This window comes from Pelecanus crispus, chromosome 2, assembly GCF_030463565.1.
Source record: "Pelecanus crispus isolate bPelCri1 chromosome 2, bPelCri1.pri, whole genome shotgun sequence".
Lineage (NCBI taxonomy): Eukaryota > Metazoa > Chordata > Aves > Pelecaniformes > Pelecanidae > Pelecanus > Pelecanus crispus.
The window spans coordinates 23,485,331-23,505,940 of record NC_134644.1 but is presented as its reverse complement, the minus strand read 5'-3'; positions in this window follow the sequence as shown (position 1 = coordinate 23,505,940).

The following is a 20,610-nucleotide window of genomic DNA, read 5'->3' as shown; positions in this document are numbered from 1 at the left end:
GGGTGTGGGTGTCCATTCAGACACTCCAGCCAGACTCATGCTGATTTATGTTTCTGCTGATCTGGTCAGGAATATGGGGTCTCTGCTGCTTCCGATTCAGTTGAAGCATGTCAGCTGACACAGCTTCAGCCTTGCAGGTTGTAAACTTCAAAATCTGTAGACTACACTCACAGATTTTGTCAGGGTGTCCACACATTCCTCCTCATATACCCCCACACAACCTCCAGCTCCTTCCTTCATGATTCCCTACAATGTTTCCTTATCATTTTTTTACACTGGTGGATGCACTCAGCCCTATTCCTTCCCAAGATATAATTTGAGATCATGCAATGAGGCAAAGGACAGAGAAGTTAAAATCCATTGAGTTGGCAGGATTGAGAGATGGCATTATTACATTCGGCTGTGCACTCTGGGTATTGCTCAACAATTACTTCACCTATTTCAGTTACTCCAAATACTGAAGATGTGTTTCTATCTTCTCTGCATTTTCATTCTTCTCAGAATGAACAGGTTTGGGAGCAGACAGCTTCCTGAAATCTGGGGATTGGCCAAAAGCCCATATTCAAAAATTGCTCTGTTTCAGACAGAAAAAAAGCCATCAAGGTAATACATGGACTTGAAAACTCATCTATAAGCACCTGTTCATCTCTTCATAGATGAAGTTCAGTTGAGTGCATCTTGCTTCTAAAATTGTCCTGACACTACTGGGAATGTTGGCTCAGAGTAAAGGAAATGAGCAAACCCAGCAGCTCTGCCAAACTCAGTGCTACGAGCACTGAACATACTGGGAGCAGAGGGAACGCTTATTATTCACCTCACGGTCACTAGCAGATATGACTGTCATATTTCATTTTCCATGATGTTATATTCAGACAGAGGAGGGATGGATCAGAAAGGGTGTTCATGTCTTGACCTGGGTCTGCACAGAGAGGGGCTATCAGTGATAGGACGTCTTAATTAATGGGTTTATATTTTTCATGAATGAGGGCAAGGTTTTCAGATGTGAGCAAGTTGTGGTCACTACAATGAGAAGGGAGTTTTGCTGTCAGGTCAGATCTCTGTGCTGCTGCCAATTTCTTTGCTGCTGCTGCCCCTCAAAATAGTCTCCAGTTAAGGAGGTGCTAAAAAGACAATGATATGAAGACAAAAATAAGTAATTCGCTAAACAGGAAACATTTTAAAAGTATGCTCACTGAGTCAGATGTTGTGGTTTAACCCGGCAGGCAGCTAAACACCACACAGCCGTTCGCTCACTCTCCCCCTCCCCAGTGGGATGGGGGAGAGAATTAAAAAAAAAAAAGTAAAATTCATGGCTTGAGATAAAGACAATTTAATAGGACAGAAAAGGAAGGGAAAATAATAAGAATAGTAATATACAAAATAAGTGATGCACAATGCAATTGCTCACCAGCCGCTGACCGATGCCCAGACAGTTCCCGAGCAGCAACTGCTCCCCCCCAGCCAACCCCCCCCAGCTTATATACCGAGCATGACATCATATGGTATGGAATAGCCCTTTGGTCAGTTTGGATCAACTATTCTGGCTGTGCCCCCTCCCAGCTTCTTGTGCACCTGGCAGAGCATGGGAAGCTGAAAAGTCCTTGACTAGTGTCAGCACTACTTAGCCACAACTAAAACATCAGTGTGTTATCAGCATTATTCTCATACTAAATCCAAAACACAGCACTGTGCCAGCTACTAGGAAGAAAATTAACTCTATCCCAGCTGAAACCAGGACATAAGAACAAAAATCCCTGACCTACAGTACTTTGACCCAAGCTTCTTCTGAGATTGCCAGTGGCAGAAAACAAGGCAAGAACCCATGCTTGACCAAGAAGCTGTTTATTAGGTGCTTTACAAGGCACCTAACATATTCTTATTTCCCTTGACAAAACCCAGTTTTAAAAAGCAACCAACTAAACAAGTAGGAAAATGCAGTTGTGAAACTGTTTATCCAAGGGAAGAGAGGGCTATTTGCCTGAAGCCTATGACCCAAATCCAGGTCTGTTTGAGAAATCTGTAAATTCAGACATCACCAAAAGTTGTTGCCAACTTCACAGAATTGTGGCACCTGTTTTTTCACTGAACTCTTGGCCTGATGAAAAAGTCTTTCGTTCCTCATACTCAAAAACTAAACATTTTTTCCATGACAAAGTTTGCTTCTGAAGTGAGCAGCTAGAGACTCTCCAATGGAAACTGGTGCAGCTTTGTCAATGTCAAGGGAAGATCTAACCCTCTGCTTCAGTAAGCTGGAGAATGGGACATGAGAAGATTCCTGATAGAAGAATGTGGCTTCACTAGAAGGCTGGTAAACAAAACCTGTTTGTTCAGGTTTTATCATAGAACAGCACAGCCACATGAAAGATGCAACACGTCTTTGCTTTGTGCATTGATCTATCAGTTGAGAAAGGGTTCAGATGCGGCCAGGTGGAAGAGCACGTTTGTGTTTTCTTTCAAAGTGCATTCTTGCTTTTGTCGTCCCAATTCACTATTCTTAGAGCCACTCGGGGCCCAGAGCCTTTTCAAGTCACTTTTCTGATTTACTGTCATTTGCTGATAATCCCAGCTCCCCCACTCTCATTCACTCTCAGGTACCTCCTGCTGCTGCTATTGTTGTCAGCTATTGGAAAAAGAAAAAAGCAAAAAAGCGAAGCACCCCTCCTGCCAGACACTTATGCTCCATACTTCAGCTATAGAGGCTGCCTTTCACATCATTAAATTGCTTCATCTCCTGCTGCCAGTTGTGCCTGCAGAGCTTTTGGTAGGCCCCCGTCTCTCCTGCTCAACATGGTACACCTTTCAGAATAGCTGTGTTTCTTAACTGGGACAATAACCGTTTGTCTCTTTCATCTCCATTGTCTCAAGGCTTTCAATAACCACCTTTCCAATAGTTATTTATTGCTGCTAACAACACGCTAGTCACTAGTCAGGTTCATCCTGCAAATGTAGAAGAGCACATTTTTGGGAGCAGCTATTAGGGTAGCAGTGCAATTTTTCCTGAGTTAATGCGAGTCGTGGGGCTTAACTCCATCTTCTACACACATATCCATGCCCCACCAGAATTTAAGCACCATCAATCTCCAGAAGCATGGATCCTCTTCACAATCACCTTACAGCTCAATTTTACTGCTTTTTTTTTTTCTTCCAACTAATATTTTTACAAACGACTGAATATCACTTTCTGAGAAAGGTTTCATATTTTACAACTATCATATTACTCCTTCTGTCAACAGCTGAAATAATTATCTACACCTTTTCTAGTACAGAGAGCTATATTACTGTTCTTCAGTGTCCAGAATATTTCTTTCACATGTTTCTGACTTACCTGATCAAGTAAGTATTTTTCCTAGAGTGCAGGTGATTATAGACTGTGTGTGCCATGCACATGATGACAAGGGGCCATGACAGAGACTGAAACGTGCTGGCTTGGAGCGATCCTGTCAAAGTTAGCTGATGTGCAGGCAGGCTGAGAGTGGGCTACATGGATTCCTCTCCCTCCCTCGTGTACTATTTCTTCACATTGTCTTCATTTTTACCTTTTGTTGAATAATGACTCACTGTGCTTAAAAGCTGTAACTCTGAATTCTCCAAAAACTCCCAAACCAAAGAATACTCCTTGATGCAAGGAGTGAGAGAATAAACAAAAGTAGATTCAAAAATAGAGATAATGTTTTAGAAAAAGAAAGAAGTAGTGGGTAAAGCATTTCATGGAGAGGCAGTTAAAAACTGCAAGAAAGGTGACATTTTCCGAAATGTATCAGACAAGGGGAAAAAGCTCAAGTGACCATTACGTTTTCTGGAAAGGCAACAGGAAAGAAGGATGGCCCTGAGGTGGGTATTTTTTAAAATATTGCTAGAAGACAGGCACTAGGTTTTCATTTATTCACATTTGCATAGGTAAGTGCTGAAGTGTCGACATCGGAGCCAATGGTCAGGCAGCATGGACGATACTGGAGGAGTTTATCACATCTAGGAGAAAAAAAGTACCCTTGAAAGGTATCAGCTTTAAAAGAGAAACCAATCAGAGGAGAAATACTTCTGAGCCATGTATAGCAGATCTGTTATTTAACTCTAAATACATCACATACTGTTATTTTAATCACTGTGTCAGAACAAATTGCAATGGGGATCAGATATCAAAATCAAGGGAAAAAAATCTAATCACCAGTCCTGATTTTACCTGTGGGAAGCAGAGATTATTTAGCATTGGCAAAACAGAACCAGAGCTGATTGCAGGAGTTAGAAGGAACAGAAGACAGTATGACAGTACAGAGGGTAACCAAACCCTAAGTCACTGAAGAACAGAGGAAAATTGAGGAATTCCAGGATTTCTACAGTCCAAAGACTGAAAATCATAGCCAGAGTCAATGTGCACCTGCAGCAAGCTGAAAGATCATGCAAGATGTGTGGGTTTTAAGCATCCAGACTTTGGCCAGAACTGTTATATATTTGTAGGGAAAACCATTTTGTAAAAGCTTGCAGAGCAGGATTTAATGTACCTATAAAGAAATAACAAGTCATTCACAGTCTATACAATGAAAAAGAATTTTTCAAAAGGGAATGACGTGAGCAGAACATCACCCTGAATACTGGAACCCCTGTTAAGTAAAGGTTTGTGTCAGCTTGATACTGGCTTTTGAGCTAATCTGAGATCTCAAAGAGAAAACCTCATACTGCTGAGCACAGGCATGCTGGGCACGGACAGAATGGCTGCCATAGTGGGTGTTGAAGAGCTCCATGCAAAAGGGCAATAACATCTTGAAAATTCATTTTTATGGAATGGACTACTGCATCTGTTCTAAGGCGGAAAACAGGTCAAATACCCAGGCTCATTAAAAAGTAAAAGAGTCCATGAAGCCAGAAAGCAAATGCAGAGATAAAAAGAATGATGGACAAAATAAAGGTCTAGAAATGGCAAACAAAAAATTTAATTCTGAGCAAGCAGACAAAGGACAGAAATAAAGTAACAAAAAATATCGTTACCATTAAAAATGTAAAGAAAAGTCTCATGCTTTATGTGTAGTGTTCCATATAGTGCGAAATGAACTTATTTATGCTAACTACATATATACCACATCTGGATTATTATTCCCACTACTTAGAAATAGCACCGTGACAACGCAAGACACATAATCTCATGCTTATCTATTGGCCTCCCCATACCAACTATGCTAATGATACATAATACACTACCACACGATTAGGATAATTTTAGATGCTTTTCAAAATATTATAAGCCACAGCCTAAAGCCTGTCTGGAAAACCGCACTGAAATTGCCAAAAGGGCACTTGAAAAGACTAGTGGGTAAAGCCCTACCAGATTGCAGAGCAGTACTTGGGAGGCTGGGACTGGGGCTTCTCGTTTAACAGACAGATACTACCTCCTTACCGAACAACTGGTCTTAAAAGTAGGGCATTAAAAATCCTTAAAATGCAATGAGAAAACAACAAATCAAACAGAAAATGTACATCACAAAAGCCTTTGTAGTTACAGGAAGATGAGTTTATATACAGGTAAAACAGTGAGTAACCTCCTGTGAAGCCGTTTCTTACCCCAGTGTGGTGATTTCTGAATAAGAAAAGACACACAGCTAGGAAAGGAAACCGGATTAGTTCCTTTCAGAGATAAAGAAGGAAAAAGAGGTACACCCGAATCATGCAGGCTCAAGCAGAAGGGACGACAAGTCAGTTGATAGCATGGGCCAGAGAGTAAGGACTGAGCAAAGCAGCGCAGCGAACGAGGGCAGCATTTCAGGGAGTAATGCCTGCGAGATGCTCTGAATACCCACCCAAGACTAACTCAAAGACTGAGGAGGTTTAAGTTACTAGCCACGGTATTGACAGGCACATGCCAATTTTAAGCAGTTGTTCAGGTTGATTATAAGCAGCCTGACAAGTGGGGGGACACAGTTCTTCTCCCTTTCCTACAGACATTTCAGCCTGGATGCTGATCCCCTTCCACACAGAATTTGTGTTGTGCCTTTCACAGAATTTCCACTGTTGACCTTTCCATAGCTCCTGTGATAAATTGCTTGGAGAAACAGCCTTTCTATACCTTTTTCCTCTCATTAAGATGTCTAAGTAGACTTATTAAGTATAGCATTTGGACAATACCCAGGCAGCAGAGATGACCTCTTTTCTGTTAGCTAAACAAAACTGCAGACGGACCGCAATTTTCTTTAGACTTGTAAGCATTTCAGGGGGATGCTAAGAGGATTTCACAGTAGGAAACTGGGGATTGCAGAAAAGGATGCTGCAGGTGAAGGCACGTCAATTGTTTGCTCTAGTTTCTGAACAGTGTGTCCATCTTACCCTTTCAAATTCTCCTGGTCCTTCTTCAACTTTAATAGTGGTATTTACAACATTATGAGTAATTAGGAATGACATGCGATGAACAATCAGTCTTAGCCTGGATTCCTATGGGTTTTTATCCCCCCATCATTTCACCACAGACCCAGGTATTCCCTATTGCCTTTCTGCCCCAGCAGCCCCAGTTCCTGCTCTCACGTTCCTGAAATCCTTGCTTTCTTTCACATCCCCTAGGTACGGGCCAGGGAGAGGCAGCAGGGTGCAGTGGCTTGCTCAGAGCCCATTGGGGCTGGTAGGGCAGCCAGCAGTGCGCACCCCAGTTCAGCCAGCGGCGAGTCAAACAGAGCAGGCATCTACCCAGCTGATGCTGCTGCCTTTCTTTTATGGTGACTCTCACTTGGCTCTTCCTTCTCTATTCAAACGCCAGTTTAAAAAAAAAAAACAAAACAAAACAACCTTTTAGGAATACGATGCCTTTGAGACACTACTGCCTCTAGTTAATGTGGCAGAAATTCACAACTGGGTTGAAAAATCATCGGTGAGAGGGCAGGCACAAGCATGTGCTGAAAGTACAGTCACATATACATCACTCCCAGGGAAGCTGCTAAGAGATGCAAAACTTTGAACCTTCTGCTAGATAAAACCCTCAAAAATATGGGATTGATTTCCCACTTTGAGAGATCATCTGCAATGCTTTCCTCCATTTGTTCCAAGCAGGGCTCAGAAGTCCTGGAAAATGATGTGTTTTGGAGAGTTTTGCAAGGCAAAGGTGTTCTGCAGCAGGGATACAACCAGTCCTCTCCCGGTGGGGCAGCCTATGAACAGTGTTCAGTGTACCTGTAGGAACACCGTTTGCGGAGCCAGCTGCAGTATGCTATCTTTACAGCCAAAGAAGCTAGAGTGGGATTCACCTCAACTCAAATTAGATGTCTACAAAAGGCTACATAAACTAAGTCCCCCAAGTGCCCATTTCTCTCTCCTGACTCTAAAGGGAAACTTGGGTACCTACCCTGGCTGCAAACACCTGCAGCATAAAAATCTAAAGTTAGGTGAAATGAATCTCACCTTAGAGTCCAGCCAGTAACTTCCCTTTCATTTTACTTTCAAGTAACAATATGCTCAAACAGAAAAAACACAGGTAAACATAAAGCAACATGGCAAGACATTTTGGAAGCACAATCTTGCTATAAAATGCATGGGTGCCAAATAAATCTGTCCTCTTGGTGACAAAGTTGTCAGCATTATCTTGACAGGATGCTATCATTCAGCTTGCAAATGCTGAAGTTCCAGTGGAGTAAGAACGGCACTTCATTAAAATCCATTTCTCAGTACAGCCACTGCCAACACCATGAGCTGTCTCTGCAATTAAGAAAATGTAAAATGATCCCCTGCAGAGAAGAGTACAGTAGCAATGAAGGGAACAGAGTCAAGTCCAACCCTAAGCCAGCAAATAATTTTCTTTTTACAGCTTCCCAGAAAGGACTTGGCAGGGGACATGAGCAGGCAATGGGGCACAGTAAACTGGTGAAGGCTTTATCATGAACCTACTTCTCTGTCATGCTGAAATGCATTTCACTGAACTATGCTCCTCAAAAATAGATGTTATATTTATATATGGATGTATGTACATATATATGAATATGACTATATATGAATGCATGTATTTCCGTCAAGAATGAGTACTTTGTAACTAGCTCAAAGCTTGCAGCAGTGACTGCTGTCAAGTGACCACTTCTGCCTCTTTGCCTCATGGAAGGAGCATTACTAGCTAGTCACTGACACCACTTACCCTGGCAAACTCTGAAGTTCAGTTCCACAATGTGTTTTTCTGCTGGATTCTTATTATCACACATTCTGAGCTGCCTGAGGCAGCTATTAAACCCCTTGTCAAGTCACAGCTTACATCCTGACTGTGAATCATATCTTCTTTTAGCCCAAATTACCTCTGCATTTCAATATTCTGAAATAGATACTGTGCAATTACAGCATTTTAAAAGCATTAATTGACACTTATGGCAATAACTCATTTTGTTGTTTTGTGTCAGAAAAGCTATTTGTCTGCAGATACTGTATTATTATCATTGTTTTTAGTGCCCCCTTTAGTTTTATGTCCAATAAACAGCATCAATCCTTTGTGAAGACAATATAATGTTCTCAGTGTCGGAAGGGACTCACACATAACAGAGAGAAAAAATTGTCTTTGCCATAGCCTTAAACCACGTTAAGGCCTAGTACAATGAAATAAGAGAGCAGCTGAATTTCTTTCAGCTTTACAAAGAATGATCTAGAGAGATGTAGTTTAGAAAACTTAAAGCGATATAGAAGAGAGAAACACACGATGTGTTTTATACACATAAAGGGACACATATCAGTTGGCATAAACTAGCAGCTTAGCTTTCATGGCACTAAACCAATTCCCACCAAATGACCATCTGGTCCACTTCAAGCATCAGAAAAATCTGGGAAACATGGAAACCTTCTCAGTTTACCTCAGATATGCAAGATCAGCATTTATACTTTGGAACTAGTTTGTTTTTACCGTGTATTGTCATTAAATCCCACATTCCTACCCTCTAAACAGTTCTTGCTGTCACTTCATCCTTTGTTTTCTCAGCCAATTTCTTGTCTGTCACAACATTAAGCCTCTTTCTAAGCTTTTGAGAACAAAATATGGTTCTTTCAGCCAGTCACACTTCCCACAGGGCATAGTGGTAAAAAATGAGATGGGTGAACTGTTAGAACAGGGATTGTTTTAACTCCATCTACACTCCCAGACTGAAAGTGATGAACCACTGCGAGAGTCCAGATTCACGGCAGTGGCTGGGTTTCCTTTGGAGCTCTTCTAGCAGAAGGGTGTTGCAGGCTACCCAAGTCTGAAGCCAAATCCTCTGGGCTCCTCTCCCCTGCAGAATAGATCACCTCGGCACAAATGGATCTCAAATTGCTGGATTGCTAGCAAAACTCTTGACTACTTCAGGGATTTCCAAAGGCTTCAGGGAAGTGGCTGCATAGGTGTTTCAGATGGACCTGGAGACTTTTCTCACTACAGAGCTGAGGTGAATCAGGGTTGACCTCCTGATGCACAGAACGAACCAAAGACTCCTTTGGAGGTATGCAGTACAAACGCAGGCACGGCTGCCCACAGAAGGAGGAGTTACCTGGTTCCCAGTTCAAGTTCCTTGCACTGTTCTCCAGATTCAAAGTCAAAACATCAGGAGAGAAAACGGTTGACATGACATATCAGAAGATGTTTCCATCCCATTGCTTATATTGGGAAGAAACAGATTAATTCAGGATAAAAAGATTACACGGTGTAAGTGACAGAGTGGGATAAAATTAATACAGTGGAATCTCACTGAATGTGACCGTATTTTTCTCAAGTCTGGGAATTAATCCTTCACTCCCTTCTCCTTCAGGAACATTGCCTCCTTTTTCTGCCCGGCAGAAGACCCAGGAAATCTTTCCTCTAGATTTAACGACTGTGAGTTAAGCCAGTCGACTGAGGACTGTTCCTTTCTGTCCCTTGCTCCCTGTGGCCACTCCCTGCTTCCCCAGCTTGGCAGGCTTCACTCGGTATTGCTCCTTCCACAGCTTCTTTCGGCTGGTATCTCTAAAGCCTGCCCCTGGCAGCCGGCTGTCTCTCCACCTACTGACCCCATTCTGCCGGGGCTGCAGTCCCGTACAGCAGCTGTCTCCACGCGGAAGCCTCCGCGGCCGCTCACAGCTGGGGGTGGCAATATGGCTTTTCATTCACCTTCTTCCACCCTGCTCCCTATACCCACACCCTCAGTCTCAGGACTTGTGAGCTAGCCAGGAATCTCCTAGGAAAATAATGCATTTTTTACAGGAAATTGCATTTTCACAGTATCAGAATATTCAGAAAAAGGTTTAATCTAGAACAGATTCAGAACAAACCCTCTGCTTCCAGATTTGTTTCTCTACAATTCTTGTTCTGAAAGGAATGCTGGTTATTCTAGCATTTGTCCAAATTAAAAGGGAAAAATATCACCATTTCCCACGGACTACATATTCAAATTTTGAACTGCTCTTCTTAGAAAAGCTCTTTTAAGAGTCAAGTCTTCAAATTTGTGTAAGTCAGCGTAATGCCATTGAGACACAGCAGCAGAGGATCTGGTCCCATCATCTATATCCAAACCTACTGTGAACTGCAAACCTACCCAGCTGTGACATTTTAAAACCTGATCTCTAAAGGCTTTTCTAAATTGTCACATCCTTCCCATGCACCATCTCAAGAGGCATTATTTGCAGATGAAACCTCTTGGTAAATAGTATACCTAAAGAATAACAGCTGTTTAGAGCTCAGTGTACTTACACAGTAATTATTTCTCAGTTTCCCATGGAAGAGGAGTTGCAATGGGAAATTACACTAGTTTAGCCTGGGTAGTGCTCTGAGGGCATTTGCTATCATCATGAGACCAGTAATTCTCTACCTGTGGTTTCTTAGAGAGAAATACTGAAATAATAGCTTGACTGCAGCTGACTTTAAGGCATGCCTAATTATCACATTCAATATGCACCTGTTACAGGTCTCAGAGTTTCTGGTAAATAGTGAAGTAATTTAACCCCTTCCTCCAATTTAAGGTTTCCAGGTTTCATTGTAGATCTCACAGCATTGAAACCAAGCATTCCTTGATCAAAAAACCTCCATGCCTACCATCACCAAAACAAGGGTAATACCCTTTCTCAACCAGAGAAAATACTAGGTAATATTACTTGGGCTCTGGACATTTTTAAGTACAACAGTCACAGCCTCTCAGGGAAATATGAAACACTCGCTGAAGAAAGATCATCACTGGAGGGATGCTATGGGCCTGTGATGGGAGTAAGTTATACTTATATAATAATAACAGAAAGGTTAAAGCTCCTTGAAAGTTAGCAGTCTTTATATTAGCACAAGACACCTTGAAGGTTTAAGCATCACCTCCAAAGTGAAGTACATGCAGTTGTCTTAAAGCAGAAAGACCACTCCAACATGCTCTGGGAAAAAAAGCTTGTGACTGGCTTCTCAGCAAGCACTTACAAAAAACCCACCCCTGAGCAGATTCCCCTCAAACAGTTTCACAGTCAGGAAACTTGAAGACCACTGTTAGTGATCGACCTTTTTGCTGTTCCTCAGAATTGTTGTACTGACATTCCTCCTTGCCATGAAAGACTGCAGTAAGGAAGGATAGGTCTCACATTTTAAGCACGCTGGTCCACCTGCATAGCTTGTATTCCTCTTTTTATTTTGTGTAATGAGGTTTCATAGCACAGAATGAAGATACAGGCTATGCTGGAAAAGACAACATCAGAAAGATGGGAGACAGGACTAAATCAGCTGCCAGGACTATTTACGGAGGGCACCCAAAACCCTGAATAGATTTACTTCTGCTGCTTGAAACGTTCATGCTCTCAAGATGGAATCAGACCAGTCTAAGGCGCTATTTCTTCCAAGAAGTTCTTGGCATCTCAGAATTAAACTACATTAAAACACTGCAGGAAGGTGTTAATTCTTTTAACATGTAAAAAGCAGCACCTGCAAACTGTGCAACTGCAGGCACATAGTGTGCCCAGAGATGAAAAACAAGAGCAGATATATAAATGATACCACTCGTCAGTGAAGCACGTCTCATGTGTCTTCTCAATACCAAGGGCTAAATAGCAAGCTTGTTCCAGTCACAAGCACAGCAGCCATCCAGGAGTGACTGACTCAGAAACACGCAGTCTCTTTTTCAGTTCCCTAAACATATAGCCTATATACTACCCTCAGCACATGATTAAAGCTGCCCACTCTTCATCTCATAGAAAATGTTAGCTCCATTGTTCTCTGCTGGCTCTCTTGTCTTCTGCACATTGGAAACAGGACACTCTGCCCCCAAATGCTGCTGGTCATTCAAGCAGTAAGTGCTGGGAAGAAAGACACAGTGCCAGGTCTCGCAGTATGAAAATTAAATGGCCCGTGGTCTTGTTCTAAGGTGAGAAAGAAACTTTACAGACCATAGGAAGGCGACTAAGTTATCTCCAACTTAGTGCTGTTTAACAGCTCAAGGAGTGCAGCAAGCGTTCAAAGGAGTAGGGGGAGTGAAACAGGAACAAACAAAAACCTGACGTTATTTACAAGAGATCTTGTGATTGTTCCTTCTTCGTCAGTAGCCTGCACAGATCAGAACCAAGCAAGACAAAAAGGGAATCACGCTTAAATATCGAATGCATTGAGAAAGAAATCCTGAAGTTTAATTCTCACTTCAGACAGAAGGTGAAATCACTGTATCTTTCCCCCACACATTTACAGCTAAGAGTTAAAGCTTATGATCAAGGAATTGGACTACAAACCTGCCATAAACTCAGAGAACTCACACATATGCCAACCACAAAAGCCATATTCAGCAGGTAATGACATAATTAGTTTGCAAGTGACTATACAGGCGGAAAAAACAACCAACCAAACAAAACAACAAAACCCCAAATCACATTCATAAAAAATATTAGTCGTTAATATTTATCTTCATCCTGCAATTATTGGGAGAATGAAGTTATTTCTAAAGAATGTAGCCATTGCACCAATTCAGGAATATCACGATGCAGTGTTCTTCCAGTTGTGGACTGTGGAGTACTGCTGACCCGTAAAGCAGCAGGGCTCTGAGACAACTGAGAAAATCGTCTAGACCATACATTCATTCCCACACAGCAAAAAAAAATGGTGGGAAAATAATAACCTAAAAAGCAGCTTAATTTTGGTTTCACGGCAAATGAAAAGTATCATGGCAACACTGTCTGATATGGCTTTTAAGATAAGACAATCTTTCCATTTAAAAGGGTTGAGAAATGGAGAAACCATGCCCTCTTTTTCTGACCTGAGTTTCACATGACCGTAACGCATTTCTATCAGTGACTACTCATGTCTATTGATTTTTTTTAAAAAACACTGCTGCATCAAGTATGAACACAGTGAAATTTGTAACATAATAGACAACAGCAGACACTGCCTACGGATCAGAGCTGAACAGGCAGACCCAAGATTTGAGCTACTCTTTCCATCTGAGAAAAGTTAGTTTGTACCTCTGCTTTCTTCCTGTTAACCCTAAGATATTATCTTTAAAAAGATTCAGTACCAGCATATTTAGTATCTGGGCATTGTTCTCTAGATTTCCAACTCCTTTTCAAGCACTGTATTATTGTAGTAAGCACGGAGAACAAAATAAATAAATAAATCCTCATATGATTTAAATTATTATTTCTCCTTAAGTATATGAAAATGTTCCAAAGTGTTTATATCTCATGAACTTTTAGATAAATTTTCTATTTAGGAACCTCTAGAGGAATTGTTTCCAGGATGTCTTTTTCTTGAGAGACAGACCCTTTTGTTAAAAGTTTGCTGGATATGATGTAAAGATCAAAATCAAATCAATCAAAATCAAGATCAAATCAAAATCAATCGAGCCCCAGTAAGAGATGATCACTGTAAAAGACTCCAACAAGAATTCCAGATTTTTATTCTCAGCAATATCCCCTCACTTTGCATGAAAACAGGAGTAATATTAAAGACTTGCTTTCAGTTGGCTGCAAGTGTTGGCTGCAAGATCCACAATTCTGTTTTGTCACCAAGTGAATCTCAATCTTAATGGTCTTCCCAGACTTAATTTACACAATAAAGTGTAATTTGCTGTCTTCAGTACTGAAATTTGTTTCTTTCCTTCACGAGTTGAAGGTCTATTCTATTGTATAATGTAACTTCATATGTGATAAATTAAGAGGCACATGAATTTGACTGCACACTCAGGACTCTCTTCTGAGAGGCAGGAGAGTGCTTGGTGTGTGGAGTAGTACACCCATCTGAATCTTTTCTTGCTCGTCATTTGCAATTTGTTCTACTGAATCTGGAACAGCCACTTAAGGGCAGGCAAAGTGCCATTTTATGAGAGTGGTATGAGCACAGACCACTGAGAGACTACATATGAAAATCAAAGTTGCTCAGTGACAGCAACATTCCACGCTAGGAATGTCCAAGCAGCTGTGAGGGCTGATCTACCCTGCCTATTTTTAATGGGATGTGTCATTGGGCCTAGATTAATTGCAGAAATAGAAGGTATTTCTGCAGATATGCTTCTATGACTCTGCTGAATTCAGATTAGTATAATGCAATAGTAGCGTAATGCTGGAGATTTCCTTGCCTCTTGGTGTGTTCCACAGGGAGCAGTGCTGGGTGCAGCTGCACCATAAAGCTGGGAGGCAGGCGAGCCTCCATGCAACAGCTAATGCACAACAACCATATGCTCTCTCCCAGACAGTGCTAACAGGGAGGCTATAGTTTACCCTTTTCCTGGTAAATCCAGATTTACACAGAACACAATACGTGAATGTCTATGTCCCATCATACCCCTGTTGAGATCGGTGGATATTCTTCCACCAGCTTCTATAGAAATCAGACTTGTTTAACGTTGGTAAATCCTGTCCTGTAAATTTAGATCAGAATACCACTTCTGCAACTTTCAGATTAGGAGATCTACATCTCCATTATAATGCATCTAACAGGATTTAGCCTTTGTACGCAGTTAAGCTCCTTGGGGTTATAACCACTTGATTCCTAATTCAAAAGAAGTAGGTGTGAATGCTCACATATTGCTTTATCATACTGTCATGGCAACAAAATCCTCATAGCTGCAATGGCATCGCTAGTCATGTAGCAAAGGACAGCCAGAGGATGTTCACTGCCTGCACCCCCCCCAAAGGTTAATACCACAAAAAAGTCCTGTTCCAAAACACTGAAATATCCACTATTGTAATATCTATTTCAGGACCACTGTAACATAATTGTCTTCATACATGTGCTGGAGCATACCCAAAGAAGGGCAATGAAGCTGGTGAAGGGTCTGGAGCACAGGCCTTATGAGGAGCAGCTGAGGGAACTGGGGTTGTTTAGCCTGGAGAAGAGGAGGCTGAGGGGAGACCTTATCACTCTCTACAGCTACCTGAAAGGAGGTTGTAGTGAGGTGGGTGTCAGTCTTCTGCCAAGTAACAAGCGATAGGACAAGAGGAAATGGCCTCAAGTTGTGTCAGGGGAGGTTTAGATTGGCTCTTAGGAAAAATTTCTTCATGGAAAGGGTAGTCAAGCATTGGAACAGGCTGCCCAGGGAAGTAGTTGAGTCCCCATCCCTGGAGGTATTTAAAAGACGTGGATGTGGTGCTTAGGGACATGGTTTAGTGGTGGACCTGGCAGTGCTAGCTTAATGGTTGGACTTGATGATCTTAAAGGTCTTTTCCAACCTAAAAGATTCTATGATTCTCTTTAAGGTCCTGTATTTTTCCTTCTTGTTCAATAAACCAATATTACTAATCATACCTACCTCTTTTTTTAATGGAATATATTTTAAGAAATATAAAAAGGAAGGCTGGCTAATAGTAAATATGTTCTAGGGGACCTCAAGACTAATTTGTGAAATAATTTCAGCTAAAAAAGTATAGCATTTGTAAGCAGATACTAGTCTGGTATAATACACTCAACAGTTATATGAACTGACTTCTACATGCTACAAAAAAAAAAAATCAAATAGAACATAGTTTAGAACATGTCTTTTAATTGATGAGGAATTTCTACAGTGCTACAGTATTAAGACTCTCTAAAACAAGTATCTGAATCTATAGCTCAACAAATCTTATAATATTTGCAAATAAATAAGTTATTAAAAGTATCATATTGTGCTGTTTTCCTGTCTGTGTAAACTGCTAATGATAATGCACTTCAGAAAAAATAACAATAATGAGCAGCTGCAGTGCATTTACATTATTAAGAATCTTTAAGTACAATTCTATACATGATATCCTTAGATAAATACTTCTGTACTTACACTTTTACAAAGCCATCAACTGAAAGGACATAAAATACATTCAAGACTGAACAGAGAAGCAAGAGAGCTGTGAATAAAAAGACAATGTGTTTAAGTTGATACAACATGACACAGAAAGTATTGTACATTTTAGAACTTGAAAGCCACTACCCAGTTGCAGGCCTGAACTTGACAGCAAGTTCCTATGAGAGGGCTAGGGTTACCCAACATCCAGGTTCTCCACAGTTTGTCTTGGTACAGCCTTAAGTTCACTTGTCAGACTTACTCATTTTTGTGACCTAAGAGTGCAAAAAACAGGTCTTCTCGATCTGGTAATTCATAAGGATGAATCACTTACTGACATCTGTAAAGCCTTCAGTCCTACTGAAGGCACTCAAGACCCCTAGAACGGCATCAGTGGTGTACAGTTACCAGACACTGAACCAAGAGTACCACCCACTATTAAGGTGTGCCATCACGAAAACAAGTTTAAGGAGCTATCCTTGGCAGATATTAACCTGCCACTTTAACAGTCTTGTAAAGCTTAGTAGGCACTAACAAAACTGCAACTCACTTGAGCAAGAGAACACAACTTCGCAGAAACATGAGGTGTTTGTTTCTGAAACAGTCATTGTTACAAACATAGAATAAAACATTTCAATGGGCTACAGTTAATCACCTATGAAAAGTGTATGTTCAGCATTAATTTAAATTGTAAACTGGTAATAAATAATACAGTATCTCTGTGCACATTTTAAAATATACATTATGAAATAAAATTTAATTTTCAGAAAAGCTTTCAACCTTTTTGTTCAAAACCACATTTAACCAATCCTTTATAAACAACTGCAGCCAGTTTGCCTGCCTGAACATTTTGATTTATGAAGCCCTCCTGCTTACTGAAGAACACTTATTTGTATTAATTTTCCTTCCGTTTTTTTTTGCTAAGGCAGATTAAATAAGAGCTGAATTCACAAAAACTGTTAATGTAGTAACTACCTTAAATTATAATTTTTTGTAATGCCTGTAATTTGTTTTCATTCTAGTTTATTTAGTAATCGCACAAATATCCAAATATCCACTAAAGTAAGCTACTGTGAAGAGTAAAAGTACTACAGTCAGAGCAGTAGCTAGACCTAGGTTTAAAATGCACATATTTCTTTCTGGATAAGAAAAGGTAGGTTCCCTCTGGTCACAGAGAAGGTCTCCATGCACCTCCCTGTTAACTAGTCATTGCAATCTGTCCATTAACATGAACCTGGCTAAATGTCATGTTCAATGGGAATTAGAAGCAGCACACTGCACCATTTCTCCAAGGCTGTTAATTTTGAACTATACTATCGAGAGCAGTGTGGCACAGCTATCTTGGCATACCGGTATTTCAAGAAATACAGGCTTATAGATAGTAATGATAGCTGAGTGGAGCAGAAAAGCCCTTTCTGTAACTGACCCTTTGTGCACAGAGATGCTCCCAGCACCTGATCTCACAAGCTCCCTGTGCAGAAGGTATGAGAGCACGTTGAGCTTCCTCTCTTCTCGCATCCTGCGTAGTGAGAGGTGAGAGAAATGACATCTACCAACTACTGTTCACAACGCCCTCAGTGACCCCCCCTAGCAGCTAATGTGCGAGATGCAATTTCTCAGCGTCATACTCCTTTGTACTGCCCATGCCCCGAGGCCAGGATCTGGCTTCTAGATATTCTGGGCAGAGCTGTGAAACAAGGTGATTCACCCAACCTGTCCTGGAACAGCCCTTCCCAGTGGGAACGGTGTGTGAGTGTTAGGGGGAACCTCACGAAATGCAACTGCTCTCAGCTGGAGTTTATACAAAGGATGGTGTGTTTATGTTACTACCAATAGTAGGAAATGTCACCTGATGAATAGGAACCTCCTTCCAAGTGCCTATTCCTATGTACTGTCATTAAAAAAGCTTCATAAGGTCATACTCTATATTCATCCATTCCAGAAGGCATATATAGCACAAGTTAGAAAACACCTTTATACGAACAATTTGTTAAAGACTACATCAAAACATTAAAGATGATGATGTTTGAATACATTCTTAATTTTTGATTAACAGGAGGGTTTCAATGCTTTAAAAAACTAGAAATATTGCAGAGAGCAAGACAAAAAAGACAGGTGTCAAAAAGGAGTTGGAAAGAGAGCACCATATGAAAATCATACTTAACATTTTATGTCCATTTAACAAGCTAAACTTCAATATAACATCGTGAAACATTTAATTAAGTAAGCTACCTAGGATAAAATCCTGGCCCATCTGAAGTCAATGGTAAGAGGATTTTACCTGCAATTCTCACTATCTTTGAGAAGATATTAAAACAAAAGCTACACATGGAGGCTTCAGTGAAAGGTTTCAATCAAAAAAGAGGAAGAAAAAGAACACGTTGCTTGATTTTTTTAAAGTACATGCCATGTAAGCTAATCTACATGGCCATCTTTCTGGTCTATCAAACATTGAATGCAATGCTGTAAGTAACTTCTACCTTTATTTTTATTCATTTACACTGCTGCCTTAGGAAAATGCAAACCCAAGATTTTAGCAAACAGTGCTGTGTTTTTTTCATGTCACATGTACAGAAGGATATAAAAATAGCTCCTTGATTGACATATGATAATATCCTTAAGCCACAATGAAAACAAATATAATACAGTATTGTAGCGCAAGTAGTCCTTTTGTTACAGGAATAGTATCTGTGGGATACACTCATCTGATCAAGGATTTCTAAATCACATCCTTAAAGTATGCAATGCATTTTCAATGAATTGATAGCTGCGGTCTTCAGTGAGCTGCCCTGACAGTAAAAAAAGAGCCACAGAAGTTAATCTTACTTACTCGTATTTTATCACACTCTTCTGCTTGCTAACTGAGAAATACTTCTAAAAACTCCCATGATGTTCCTCATGGATCAGAAAGCAAAAAACAGTACTCTAAGAACTTTGGACAAATACAACTGCTAGTCTGAACATGTGTAACACAATTATTTTGTGATTCAGTGTTGTAAATGTAGTTTATATTTTAAACTTTTAATAATTTTAGCTGCATATAAAACAGAGAAGTAATAAGTTAAATTATAGCACCTTGCATGAAATTTGTTCTAAAAAATACAAAGATTACACCTTTTAAAATTGTAAGAAATACAACTATTCTATCTCAAGTCCACTAGGCACCTGTCATTTAAAAGGAAACTAATTTACATGTAATGAAGACATGCATAAATATCACAAATTTAAGGCACAAAATGGAATTTGAAAGTTAGGGATGTAGTAAATCCTTGCTTTTTGATCAAATTACCTGATACACCAGAAAAAGGTGTATCTACAATTTTCAAAAAAGCTGTATTATCATAGAATCATTGAAGCTAAAAATGGAAACTGCCTATTCAAGTATGTAGTTCAAACTCTTGCCAAAGGAAGATTATTTTCCACTATTGCATTGCATTTAACTTAAAACCTTCCAAAAACTTGTATGCATTGATAAGCACTACCATGTCATTCCATAACCTAACTGATCTCATTAGCAGGATCTTTCTTCTGATATTCATTGGATATTTACCTTGCTTCAAATTTATATAATCACACCTTCATACTTAGAAAGCCTCTTCCTTTACATGTATTTGTCACATAACAAAAAATTATACATACTTAATGACTCAATCTTTCCGACTTCTTTCTCACTTTAACTAATTTTGTTACTGTTCTCTGACTTTTCAGATTGACTCATTTCTCACCCCGAGGTACCCAAAATATAAGACCGTACTCCAGAAATTACTTCAGCAATCACAAGTATTCTGATTTCCAGCTGCCTGATGCAGCTCTTCTGCATATATACTCTTTTGATGTTAGTGATGCCAGAAGCAACTTTGTTTCCTAGATTATCAAGGCTTCTTACTACATTATTATATTTCAGTCTTCTCTCTCTCTCTCTCACTAAGTACCCAAGTTTCCTCAAATGCATTACCTTTTCTCTGAATCTCTTAGGCTGCAAGTAATTCTTGTCTACATTTAATCCACCTGTTTGAACTCTCCCACTCAGGTATCATATAGTGTTTTATTAATATACTGTAGATCCCTCTTGCAGATTATTGAAGACATTAAATAGAATTAGGTCAACACAGTATAAACAATTAATGGGGAGGAAGCAATTAAAATTGCACAATGGGATGTTTCAAAGCACAATTATTTTAAGATGCTATTTCAGATATATTTTATCCCACTTAGCTATTTATAAGAAGTTAAATATCTCACTATAGCTACAGTTTCTAAATGCAATACCATAATTTTTTCTGCATACATAATTAAACGTAGAATAGGAAACATGCTGACAATCAGTCTTCCTCTGCAAATGAGTCCCATTCCAGCCACGGATCAGAGAAAGGTAGGCACATCAAATCTACTCCTCAGCACAAACTTTTAACCGCTTAATATTATATCTATCATTTGACATTTGTATTTCATA